This window comes from Lonchura striata, chromosome 1 (genome assembly GCF_050655825.1).
Source record: "Lonchura striata isolate lonStrDom1 chromosome 1, ASM5065582v1, whole genome shotgun sequence".
NCBI classification, from domain to species: Eukaryota; Metazoa; Chordata; class Aves; order Passeriformes; family Estrildidae; genus Lonchura; species Lonchura striata.
In genome coordinates, this window is record NC_140703.1 from 2,017,490 (window position 1) to 2,030,629 (window position 13,140).

The following is a 13,140-nucleotide window of genomic DNA, read 5'->3' on the forward strand; positions in this document are numbered from 1 at the left end:
CAGTGGCTCGTGTTGTGCTTTCTCGTGTCCTATAGCCACACACTGGGAGGAGGTTTGGGTGCTGGATGCACTTCCACTCCGTGCCTGGCCAAGGAGGATGCTCAGTTGCCTCAAATAAGTCATTATTGCAGAGGAGGCTCAGCTAGAGGCTTGGAAAACACACTCCCCATTTTGGCACCACTCTTCTCTGTGCTGGGACGTCTCAGCATTATGGGGAAATGAAATGAACACAAACAACACAAACTCTGAACCTTGGCCGCTGCTATCCAAAATAAACAGGGCGTGGGCACCCTGTCCCACTTGGCTTTTTTCTGCATCCTCCACTCATGGCTGGGAGGGATGAATTAACCCCACTGCTGCTAAGCTGCCCTTGCAGGGGGATGGAAGGGATGTGCTGCTGCTGGCACTGCTGCTGGTGTCCCTGCCAGCCAGGGGCACAGGGAAGGAGCTGTCTCCTGGGGCAGGTTCCCCTGCTGCCCCCATGGTGTGTGAGGTCCTGCTGGCACTGACTGCACCCCAAGGGACTGAGCTCTCTGTGTGGCCCTGAAGAGTGGGGGAGCTGCACACTGAATCCTGCTCTGACCCTGCAGAGCTCTGCAGCATCTTCTCCCTCTGCCTTGTGCTACCTGCAGGTGCTGTGGCTCCTGCCGTGCCCCACCTCTCCTTCAGCCTCCCCTGTGTCACTGGCAGAGTTGTTTGGTGATCAGAAGGTGGTAACAGCGCCCAACAATCTTTTCAGGTAGGTGTGCAACTCTCACCGTGTGTCTTTGCTGCAGTCATCCCAAGGAGTGACATCTGTCTTTGCTCTGAGTGAGCTGGGTGGCAGGTCCAAGCTGTCACCCTAAAACACTTCTCATCGGCAGTATTCTGGAGCAAGGAAGGGCATTCTGCTGTTGGATCCCCAAAACGTGCTAAGTTTGTGCATCTGCTGTTGAGTTTCCTGACCTCTGACAGTGCAGCAAGGGGAGGAGTTGCAGCTGCTCTGCCAGAGCCTCTGGGTGTCCCAAAAATCCCAGAGGTGTGCACCCAGCCTGCCTAGAGTCCCTTGGACTGAGATGTCCATGCTGAGCAGGACTATTGCTGATGCTCTCTCACAGCTGAGCTCTCCCAGGCACAAATATGACTGTGTTCTGTATCCCCCCCTTTTTTGGTTTTGCCAAGGTAGATTACTATTCTAAACAAAATGGGTTTAGGAGCTTCATTGTCCATTTTTTCTAATCTATCTGAGTTATTGCATTCTCACAGGTCCCGATAATGAAAAGCTGCTGATGGTAACAGTTCTGTGCATTGACAAGAAAGAGAAATGTGTTTAGGAGCCTAGAAGATTACATAGAAAGACAGGTAACCCTCAGTAGCTCAGACAGCAAAGTTATAATTTAGGGAAGTGTTTATTGAAGACACTCTGGGGGAAGAGGTCCATTTTGTCAGGATTTTCACAGAAGACTGGACAAATGACTAGAGAAGGTATTAAGAGTGCCAGTCTGGCATTATGTGTTGATTGATTGATTCTCATTGAAAATTAATAAATAAAATCTGTAAATAAATAATAAATAGCTGTTAGATGTGCCATGATGTCCTTCTCTGAGCTGGCTTCCAGGCCAGTGAACAAGTTGACCCAAGAGGGAGTTTCTATTTCTGTGCTTTTAATGGCTGTACCAGTGTTTGAGCTGAACTGAAGAAATCCACACTAGAATAAAAACTAGAGCCCTTGGCTTTTTGCCATCCACCTCTCTGGCTGTCTGCTTCTCTGTTCCCAGAACTTCCCTGAATTTAGGGGTTTCAGGCCCAGGCTGTGTGAGGGGAGATGTGCCAGGAGCTGGTGAGGGGATCTGCCCAGCCGGCACACGGGGCAGGGCACAGCACCAGCAAGTCCCACTGCTGGCAGCAAAGGCCCAGCGTGGGCAGATGTCCTCTTGGCCAGCTGCTGAGGTTTGAAAGAAGTGAATGGACTGTCTGTGACAAGGAGTGCTGGAAAATGCTTGTGCACAATGGCTTGCTCCAAGTATTGTGCAAGCATGAGTGCTCTGCAGCACCAAACCTAAGATCAGAGTGGATTTAGCTGTCCTGGCTTAGGGTTATGCTACTACACATGTACTGATTAACAGCAATTTTCATGCTGTTGGACTGACAGGTCCTAAGCAATCATGTTGTAGGCTTGTTATTTTTTCCAATATTCCTTTACCCATGCCTAGGATATCCAACCAGACGTATGGGAGCACATCTGGACTCTGAGTATGATTGTTGCAATTGGCCAGTTTTTATGGGCTAGAAAAACAAACTAATGATTTAGGCCTTGGTGTTAGGCAGGGTTTTTTACAATGAGGGTTGTGAGGCACTGGAACAGGTTGTCCTGAGGAGGGGTGGATGCCTCACCCCTGGAAACATTCCAGGGCTCTGAGCAACCTGTCCAGTGGATGGTGGCCCTGGATGAGATGACAAGGTGTCTTCCAAACAAAACCCTTCTGTGATTCTACATCTGCTTTCTCATTCATATCTCTGTTTAGCTCTGAGCTTTATCAGTGGTGTGTGTCCCACAATGCTTCCACAGCCCAGTATTTGTAACACCAACACACACACAAATTAGCAGTTGAGCTTCTAAAACCGATCTAAACATACATGTTTTTACAAACTCAGGTTTCACTTGCCTTTGGTTTTGATTCTTAAAAGATACCTGCTTTGAAGCAGTTCTGAGCTCCGGGAACTTAATTTTGTTTTAATGAGAGTCCAGATTGTCTTAATTGCATGATACTTGGCACTGTTAAGAAAAACAGTAACAATCACAAGACCTTTGCCAGAGGTGTGCCAGAACCTGTGGGTTATTTTTTATGTGTTTTATTCTCCAGCCCAGTTTTCAGGAGTGGCTGACTATTACTGCTTTCCATTAGTGAACACGAGCTTTAGTCATGAGTAACTTTGTTTTCTACACTGGTATGACACATGGTACCTGCAAATTCTGTTTATTTTTTAAGGGTAGCATGAAAAGCTGCTTTGTCATAGCTGACTCATAGCCTCAGTATTTATCATCGTGGTGCTAAGCCCCATCAGTTCATCTGATGTGCGTGAGCACGTGTTGTGGGTACACATCACTGCTGGCAGATTTCTCCTTCCCAACCCATGCCAATTACTCTGTCCATCAGTTCAAAGTTTGAGATGGGGAAGGTGGACATGATAATTAATCATGGACTGGAAAGCTTGTACTGTTTGAGTTGTAATAGTATGTATCAAGAAACAGGCTAATTTTTGGTTGTACCCCACTGGAGCTGGATTCAGTGCCCACTGGAGTCAGTGGATTGGTGTTGTTGGCTCCAGCAACACAGGATACAGATTGTACAGCCCACATCCAGCCCAGACAGAATGGCCCCATCTTTATTGCCACGAGTTTTTTCTGCAGGGCTGAGTCTTTCCAGGCTCTCTTTCCCACTATTCCAGTGTAATTCCCCTTTGCTGGTAAGTAACCAGCTCTTTAAAGGAACTGGGAATGACATCCAGTGGCCCACCTGGGCTTCATTGGGAGGGAGAGGGAGCAGCGGGGCTGGGGAAATTCAAAGAGGCTGGGGATTGTTACATCAATGTGCTGCAGAGAGGAGAATCACCTGTGAAGAGTTAAGGTGCCTCTTTTGGGTTATAAAAGGAAATGCATTAGTGCATTTTTATTTTCTCATCTAGAGGGATGGAATAGAGGCAGGAAGATCTGATGGGACCTGCCCCCTATGGCTGTGGCCAAGAGAGTGCTTGTATGAGTCTTATTGGCTACGTGGTGACAAAAACCTAACCCAAAAGGTATGATTATTCCTTATTTCTGTGTGTGCTCTCCAGGCAGCAAGTACCTTTTTCTTTTTCTTTGCTATGCAAAGTTTTAGTGATGCTTTACTTGTTTTTTCCTGAGTTTTTGTTAATCATTTGACTCTGCTGCAGCCTCTTTAATGCCCTTGTTTTTTTCTAATTCATCCATGAAGAGGTAAATAATTTATATCAGTGTGACTTCTAAAGAAATATTTGTTAATTAGTTCAAGCTATCTCTATTATTTGCCTGTACCCGTTGAACTGGTAGTAGCTATGGACAGACATAATGGACCTCTCTGAGCAGTTATAGTTTTATTTCCTTCTGATAAAAACCAGCCCAGTTTAAGAAGTGTCTGAGCCTGGGCCTTGGTTTTGTTACAAAAGAGAGGTACTCTTACCATGCCTTAGTTAGCATTTGGTGGGAGCCTAGGGAACACAAAGCATTTTTGTAGCTGTGACTGGATAGTGAGCTGGGCTAGTCAGTTAATTATGGACAGCAGAATGGGACTGACCCTCAAAGCCACCTTGGTTTTGTAGATTTGTTGGGTCCATAGATCTGCAAATAAATCTTTCAGGTCTAGACACCACATACAGGTGTGAAATAACTTTTTTGTGTGCTGCTTGGCTGTACTTACAAGGAAGTTCTGTCCCCTTAAGTGTGAGCAGAATGGAATTGATTTGGCTTTCCATTGCCCCGTGTCTTATGAAATGCATGTGGGACTTGCCATACATAGCTTAAGAGAACATTTTTTCAGTGTTGTGCTTACAAAGGTGTCCAGTCCTTCCTATTTCCCAAGTGCTCTTCCTCCCTTTTTCAGTGTAATCCCTCCTGCTGCTGCCTAAGGCTTTCATTATGCTGGGAATATGATCTCAGCCCGAAATCCAAACCAAGGTGTAAACAAAAGAGCAAGTGGCAGAGCTGTTGGTTTGGGGCTGTTTTGTTTTTCCTCAGCCTGTGTTTGTTTCTGGAGAAGTCACCCTTGTGTTTAGCATCTTGTTTCAATTGCTGAGGCGTTCCATGCCTTTGAAGGGTCACCCTGCACTTGCTTGTGGAGTTCTGTTCCTCATCACCCCCATTGCTGCTCACACCTCCTTGGCTCACTCTGTGTGTCTGTGCTCTGGGGAGGGGGCAGGAGGAGGAACCGTGGTGCTCTGAGCTGCCAGGAAAGGAGGATGGAGCTCTCTGAGCTGCCAGGGCAGGAGGATGGAGAGATGAACGACTTTGTGGGCTTCTAAATAAGACAGTGCTGGTGTATCTTCCAAAATTAGCCACAGAATTTTAGGTCTTCCTATCACTCCTGTTAAAGGGAGCTCCCCTCTCAGAGAGCAAATACTCAGTTCCTACAACTTGTGTCCTGCTAAGATACATTAAGAAGAGCAGCAAAATCATTAGCTGCTCCCAAGAGCTTGGTCTGAGAATTTAAAATATGCTGTCCAAGAGGATATGAAGGTTTGAAAGACAACGATATTGTGGCTCCTAGAGTGGTCTTCTAGGCAGCACAGAAATGCAAAGGACATATGTTATGAAGCTCTCTTGAAAAAGCAACTGCAATTCATAAGCTGTGCTCATGTTTCTGGTGAAATTGTCCATAATTCTTTCCATGTCAGCCTGATCAGTTTAATGAATTGCTACTGGGGATTTCTTTCAGCCTTACAACTGGCTCATCAGTGATTTAAAGTCAAGTGAAGGCTGGGATTTCAAAGTCTGGAAGACATTTTGCACTTGGGAATGTTTTCAGCCATTCTTTGAACTTGCATACTTGTCTTTTGTGATCTGGATTAATGTTTTCTTTCTTCAGTCAAACCATCATTGAAGTAATGATGTAAAATTAGTCATGATCCAGTAACTTACAGCATGGGATGTTTTGTCAGCACAGAACATTGTATGTTTTAGATTGTAGGGCAGAAGTCCACTCACTCTGTTTAATTTTTAAAAATAAATAGCACAAGTTGGGATGCTCTCTAAAACTAACAAAAATAGGGAAAGCAAAGATGATTGTTTTCAGGGTTCTAGCTCAAGGGGTCAAAGGTCAAAAGCCTGCAATAGATTGAAGTTATTAATTAACAACTACTTACTGGATTTTACCTAATTTATGGCTTCATGTATTATAACTCTTTCGGTAAAACATCATAAACCAGCCCAGTGAGTAATCATACAGTATGAATTGACAAAAAAACACTTAGAACACAGCAGCTGCAAATTAGTAGACTGGAGCAGGTCGGAATTTACTCCACCGAGCCCTTTGTTGCTAGAATGTCTTCTCAGCTGCTTTAATGCAATAGAGGGATCCCCTGGCTGCTGGACACGAGTGGCTCTGCCAGGGTGTGCTGCCCACGCCTGGGGCAGGCTCAGCTGCTGAAGGGCAGCCCCACAGCTGGCCAGAAATCAGCTGCATCCCTACCAGGGACCTTGTGTGCCTGCCTGGGACTGCTCCAGCTGTGCTGAGGGCTCTGGTGCCATGGCTGTGCTGGACTGACTCTGGAGGGCCCAGAAATTTCTGGGCAAGGTGGGGACCCTCATGGGAGACCCCCAAGAGGCTGGTGATGATGGACATTTGTCTGAGCTTTTATTTACACAGGGCTGTGCAATTTGAACAGAATATTAAACCTCAAAAGGACTTTGAGAGCATCTGCTTCTCCACTAGTCAGCAGAATTTAATATTTAATCATCCTTTCTAACCAGGGCATCATGAATATTTGTGCCCCCTCTAGCAGGAGGGGAAATGGATAGGAAGAGAGGCAAGTCTGAAAAGTGAGTGTGGAGTCAAGAAAGTGAAGACCAAAGGACTCGATGAGGCTTTTTCTTTCCCTGGCAGCTGGTGAACTTTTTTTTGTGTAGGGGCGGGACCCACAGTCCACCTTATTCTGATTTAGCCATATTGCAGTAATAAATGCAATTTCAGTGTGCGAGGCTGAAACAGGCATGGAAATCAATGGTAATTAGACAGTGGCCATTTTACTTGTGGGAGGTTTGATCTTGGACCAAATCCCCAAGGGATCAGGAGGAGTTTTCCATATCTGCCTGACTGCCTCTCTGCCTCCCATCATCATGGCCATTTGCAGTCACTAATAACCTCATAACTTGCCTGTGAGGCATTCTTTGCCTTATGGATTAGAAGCTGAAGTGCTGTACAGACAAATGACTTGCCCAGGGTCATGCAGGAAATCTCTGTGTGAGCCAAGAACTTCAAAACCAGCGTTTCTGAATCATGGCTTGAACATCTCTGTAGCGGCTCTAGCCAGGCTAAGGCTGGGTCCCTGCGCGGAAGGAAAGAGCAGAAAAACCCCAAAACACAAACCAAAGCAAACCCCACGTTCACACTCTAGTAAGAAACAGTGCCTGTAACTCAAGCTTTTCTTTCATGCTCTGACCCCTCATATTTCCCCTGCTGTTGGTTACTCTGAAGAGCCTTTCCCATTGTATTTACTTGGCCAAGCCTTTGGGGTCACAAAGCCTTCCTGCCCGCTGCCTCTTGGATTTTTCTTTGTTTTCTTCTCCTTTTGGTGCTGTGGAGGGCAGGCAGCCAAGGGTGTGAGCAGAGCCGGGTGACATAATGGCTTTGCTGACACGGGTTCTGGTAAGTGCTGCCCGTTCCTGCCCTGCCAGGAACACCCGTCAGGCGGCAGCTTTTGGAAGTCTAATCAGTCCAGACCAATAAGCTGTTGACCCATAAAGGGCTGCAGGAGAAACCCTGCTCATAAGTGTGTGTTTTCTCAGGGAACTTATTAATTAAATGTAATAAGATTTAATTATCTTGGTAATAGGTGGCTGGGAGCTACGGGAGTCTGGTGAAGCACAGGTGAGAGGCTGGGGAGGTTGTGTGCTCACCGTGCAGGAGGGAGGGCACAGGCTGAGCTCAGGGGGACGAGGGGAGCTGCTCCCAGCAGGGCCTGTCCCCAGGGGCAGGATGCTGGTGATCCCTGGTAAGCACATCTGCTCAGTAAAGGGTATGATTCGCTCTCACTTTTTCGCCTGTTTTTTGTCTACCTCCTCTTCTGTTTATTCCGGGTCTGTTGGAGATGCTCTGCAGGGGTAGAGTTGCAGGCATTTTGAAATGCCCAAGCAAATCCTCTGTGCTGGTTTGAGTTTTAAAGCCATCTGAACAGGCTGGATGCACCACTTTATGGTGTCCACAGGGTCGTAAATTTTATCTTATTTTCAGTAATTGCTTTAAACAGGATACTACCCTAAATTTTCTTCATTAAGCAGTCTGGCTCTTTAACTAACTGATGAAGCAAACCCTGATATCTCATTTCTGCATTTTTCCTGCCCACTTTGAGTTCATTAATTTAGCCACACCTCCTCCTTGTCACACTGTCAGAGAAGCAGCTCAAAGCCTAGTGCTCTGAAGGTGACTGTTCAAAGGAACAGCTTGATGGATATACTGAAATTTGGATATATTTTGAAGTCTTCTCTCAAAAAAAGACATTAGGTTCTGAAAGACAAAATATCATTATGAAAATATTTTGGAGAAAATGGTGTTTGTTCAGGGAATTTTTTTTTTTTTTTTGGAACTGTCCTATTTGTTGCGATTTGTAGTGGTCAATATCTGTGATTGAGTTGGAAATTATTTCCCTGACTGGGACTCTTTTGTAGGCACTGAGCATGTCTGTGCACTTTTCCACATCATTCTGGCAGGAATAATCAATGCTGCCTCTTAATTCTCTTGAACAGTGTCAACACATTCGTGCCTAAGAGACACATTCCTTGTGTTAACACATGGCAATCAAAACAGTTCAGTGCTGGATGAACAAACTGAGGGACCTGAACACACAAATCTGTGTGCTTGCTCAACAAGAATATGATCTGATTTTAGTTCTGGAGTGAGAACACAGATGATCTTGCCAGTCCAGGTAGCTCTAGGCAGAGCAGCTGTACTCTGTGTATGCTTGTGTTCCCTGGCACGTGGTGGCAGGAGGAACCGTGCTGGCACCTTGTGGCCTGGATATTTCTGGGAGAGATGGAGCCCTTTTAAACGTGGAGCCTCATGTAGCCAGGCTGTTTAAACCTGCCTCGTCCACGTGTTGTGTGTGTGTGTTGGTCATCAGGAGCTCACTTGATCAGGATTGGAGACTCTTCTGGGCAAGTAGGTCCAGCAGTGCCATGGTGAGCACACCTGAAGAGCTGCACCAGTTTTTCTGGACCCTGTCCTCTCTCCAGGAGTGGCCAGGTGAACAGGCAGTGTGGTGGAGGCAGAGCAAGGCAGGTGTGCATGTGAGGGGGTGTGCACAGGAACCTCCTGACAGCCACCCGTGCACTGGGGCAGGGATTTTACAATATTATGTGATCATGTGCTTTTACAGTCTTCTCTGCCTTCGTGGGGAGCTCCCCACGAGGCAAGGTCTTAGACAGCAAATAACCTCTAAGAACAATACAGGGGCTCCCCCTTCTCCCTCACTTTGTGTCCTGACCTCAGAGCTGGGTGGCAGGGACAGGAGCCCAGCTCCTGGCTCTGATGCAGGCTGGCCAGGGGCTGCCCAGGGGGTTCAGATGGTGCAGTGCCTTCAGGTGGGCTTTGGGACAGAAGAAGAGGAAACCTCTGCTCTCAGATGCTGCTGTTCTGTACCAGAGGTCTCAGACCTCGCTGTGCTAGCAGCACAAACAAATGTCCCATCTCCTGGCACGCTGTAAGCTGAGAGGATTCTGCCATGAACTCGGGTAGGAATCCAAACAGACACATCTGCATTCTCTGGCTTTGCTAGCAAAGATTTGCCAAGTCTCTTAAGGAAGCAGAGAATCCGGAGACTCTGCAAAGCTGCTCTGGCAGCTATTTTATTTTTAATATTTTATTGGGCATCTTTGTCAGGAAACTGAAGCAATGCCACGATATGGTAAAATATTTAACTCTCTTCCAATATCAACATAGTGTGAACAAATGGCCAACTGACACAGAGCTGTATGAAAAGATACACATCAAATATGTGCTTATGTGTAACAGATGACAGACACTTGTCATAACCTTAAGCATAGCAAATATGCTGCTGTCTGGACCAGAATAATTGTTAGAAAAACTCTTCAACTGCATTCTGAGTATTCTCCATTTCAATGCTGTTGAAAGCCATAATGTAGCCAAGATATGAGTATTTTAAATGATTTGGCTTTACGGATAAGAAAAATATCTCAGTAGTAAAATAAATTCTTGCTTTTCCCCCATCTTCTTGAAGTAAGAGTGGACTCCTTAGTACTGATTAGTATTTTGTCAGCTTATAAGTTTTAAGTAGCATTCAGTGAAGACTTGAAATTCTACTAGAAATTCCTATTTTAAAGGAACAGATTGGTAAATTAAAAGAAAAACAGAGGTGCAGAGCTTTATCTGCTTCAACAGTTGGTGTTAGTAAGTGGGAACAAAAAGTCACCTGAATTTTCTTGCACTATTTAATTTGCATTTCTGGGATTTTTAGAATAACCAAATATACATCTTGTAAGAGGTAACTGAATTCAGTTCATGCAAAGAACGTGTTACAATTTTTTTGTTTTGCAACTTTCAAATTTGCTTTGTCTTTCTGACAGAAGCATATAACTTTTCACATTAAGATAGGCTCTCTGCTCCCTTCATTGTCTGAATAAAAGGCAGAGGCTGACACTTGTGCATTATGATTTTTATACTGATGCACCTTTTGATGCAAAACCATTTTCTTTCCCTACATAACAGGTAGCTTCCTTTATGTGGTACTGAGAGCTAGACAATGAACCCCAAGTGATTGTAATACTCTCCAGACACTTCAATTATGTCACTTTTTTAGATTTCTGATGTGGAACAGGATCATCCAGCCTGCTTGAGCAGCCATCCTCCTCCCTTTCACAACATTTAAAAAGTTTTCTTGAAAGGTAAAGTTGTTTCAAATGCTCTAGATGTTGTACCGAAAATGTCTGGGTAAATCAAATAGCAGATGTGCCTTATTTATCAGGAAGTGAATGAAGTTATGATGGATTCTTGTATCATGAACAAACTGGTTGTCTTCCCATCATCCTGGAAGTGCCCCAGTTTCACAGCATATATCTCTGGGGCAGAAGGAATTCAGCAGGTGAAAGCTGAATGTGTTGAAAGTTCATTTGTGTTTTTAATTCTAAAAAAAATGTTTGTGGAAGAGCTGTTGGGCATACTCTGATATGAAGGAATGATGAGCAGTGGCCAAGAATGCAAAGGTCCTTTGGCTTTATTGCCTGGCTCTGGCAAAATCATGTACTGAGGCTCTCCAGGAGAGCTTGGATCTGCCTCCAGGGCAGGTGCTCTCATTTATAGGAAAGCTCACCTGCCTGTTGCAGAACTGTGGGAGTTAGGCATGCTAGCTTGTTTTTATTTTTTTTTGAGAAATAGTGGGGCTGCAGGGAAATGATGAGGCTTTCCAAAACTCTGTGTAAAGCTGAAATCAATGGGCAGTGTGGCACTGTGGCACCCAGAGCCTCCAAGGACTGTGATTCAGTCCCAGCTGCAAGCTGGCAGTGGGGTGGTGCTCAGGACATGGGCATCACTCTGTCCTCATCAGTCTGGCTGGAAGAGATGGAGCAGCTGTTTCACTATTAGGGAAAAAAAAAATCACTGAAAGAATAATAAAATACTGGAATTGTCTTCCTAGGGAGGTGGTGGAATCACCATCTCTGGATATATTTTAAAAAAAGACTGGACTTGACACTTGGTGCTATGGTCTAGTTGTGGTGTCAGGACATAGGTTGGACTTGGTGATCTTCGAGGTCTCTTCCAACCTCATTATTCTGGGATTCTGTGACTGCTGGGATGTCCAGGGGAGGCTCCTGACAATGGCAGTACCCAGGTTTGGATCTCTCCTGCCTCATGCCACTTAGCTCACTTTCCACCTCCTTGTTTGCTCAGCTTGTGGAGTCGACTCTGCACAGAGAGCTCTCTCTGAATTCATATTGATCATCCTCTAATATGGGCTTATCCCACTGTGTAGAAAGAAGAGAGATTTTTAATTGAAGAAGTAGAAAAGAATGGGGTGGTGGCATTTTCAAAGCTGTAGGAAATGTAGATGTAGTACTAGGACAAAGTGTGCTGCAACTGGTCATTGTTGGTGGCAGCACTGAATGAGATCCAGCTGGGTTAAAGCTCTGGCTTTTCCAACAAAGCAGGTGCCTTTTACCCTTGCATGACAGGCTGGGAGTGCTGCAGGTTGCTGTTGACCAGCTCTCTTTAGCACCATCCTTCTTGAAAGCACCTCTTTTGTTAAGACCCTGGGGAATATAATGAGGAAATGAAAGAGGTAAATATATCTTTACTCATCCTCCTGGTTCTGTGAAGGGAGTTTGAATGCACCTTTGAAACCTGCATTGACACAATTGCACAGAGTCTGAGCTAACAGGGATCAGTTTCTGTTGTACTAGGATGTGAGTCTTGAGATCAGCCTGGCTGTGAGCCATTGGAAATATTTTACTTGGTATGAGGAGAGGTGAATGCCAGGGTTGTATGGCCGGTCTAGCTGAAAAAAGACTCCAGGTAATCTCTGTTGAGGATTTTCAAAGGGAAGTATTTATCCTTGTGCCAAATGTCTGTACCTGATATGTCTGACCTTGGGTGTTGTGCATTTCTCCTCTAAAACGTGAGATTTGAAATGCTGCTGTTCTGATTTGCTAGTTTTTTGGGTTTTTCTTTTTTTCTTTTTTTCTTTTTTCTTTTTTTTTTTTTTTTTTTTGCCTGAGAAGAGCAGGTGTGGGTGTACTTCTGCTCTGTTTCAGGGCAGCACAGTGAGAAGTGAAGGCAAGCAAAGCAAGGTCCTGTGAGGGGTGAGAGAGGGGAGACTAGCGTGATCTGCCTGGAGTTGTTCAAGTTACAGCTTCCAGCCCTGCAGTGGCTCTATTTGGGTAGCTCAAGGTGTGTGCAATTGGCCTGCCAATCAGTGCATCTCAAATGCATTAAAAAATGCAAAATAGGACTCGTCCACCTAGAAATTGTTCTTATAAAAGTGTGGCCATATACGTAGAAGAATAAAAAGCTTTATGGGGCAAGTCTATATCTGCTGGATATCACTGTGAAAACAGAAGTGCTCAGTCTCTTTAATTTTTTTTCAAAAAATAAAAGAAGCCTCTGTTTAACAATGTCTTCAGAATTCTTTAGGTTATTGTCTCAGAGCAGAGGGACCAAATTGTGGAAACATTTAGTTTTTCTAGAAGCAGAGAGTGCAGACCTTAGGTCTTGCTAGAGCCACCTGAAAGGAGGCTGGAGCAAGGGAGAGGTTTGCCACTTCTCCCAAGCCACCAATGAGAGGATGACAGAGAATGGCCTAAATTTGCACCAGGGGATGTTTAGATTGGATATTTGGAAACATTTCTTGATGAAGAGTGTTGTCAACCACTGGAACAGGCTGCCCAGGGAAGTGGTTGAGACATCATCCCTGGAGGCA

The 13,140-nt window shown here is 45.1% G+C and overlaps 1 protein-coding gene across 6 annotated transcripts in view; it reads left to right on the plus strand.

Moving 5' to 3' along the window:
- Positions 1 to 578: 578 nt before the first annotated feature.
- Positions 579 to 13,140, plus strand: part of ZPLD1 (zona pellucida like domain containing 1) — a 99,978-nt gene continuing 87,416 nt past the window's right edge. For all 6 annotated transcript variants that reach the window (XM_085576116.1, XM_085576169.1, XM_085576212.1 and 3 more), the window contains exon 1: positions 579 to 3,780. The gene's annotated coding sequence lies outside the window, so the exon portion shown is untranslated. The remainder of the gene's footprint in view (positions 3,781 to 13,140) is intronic.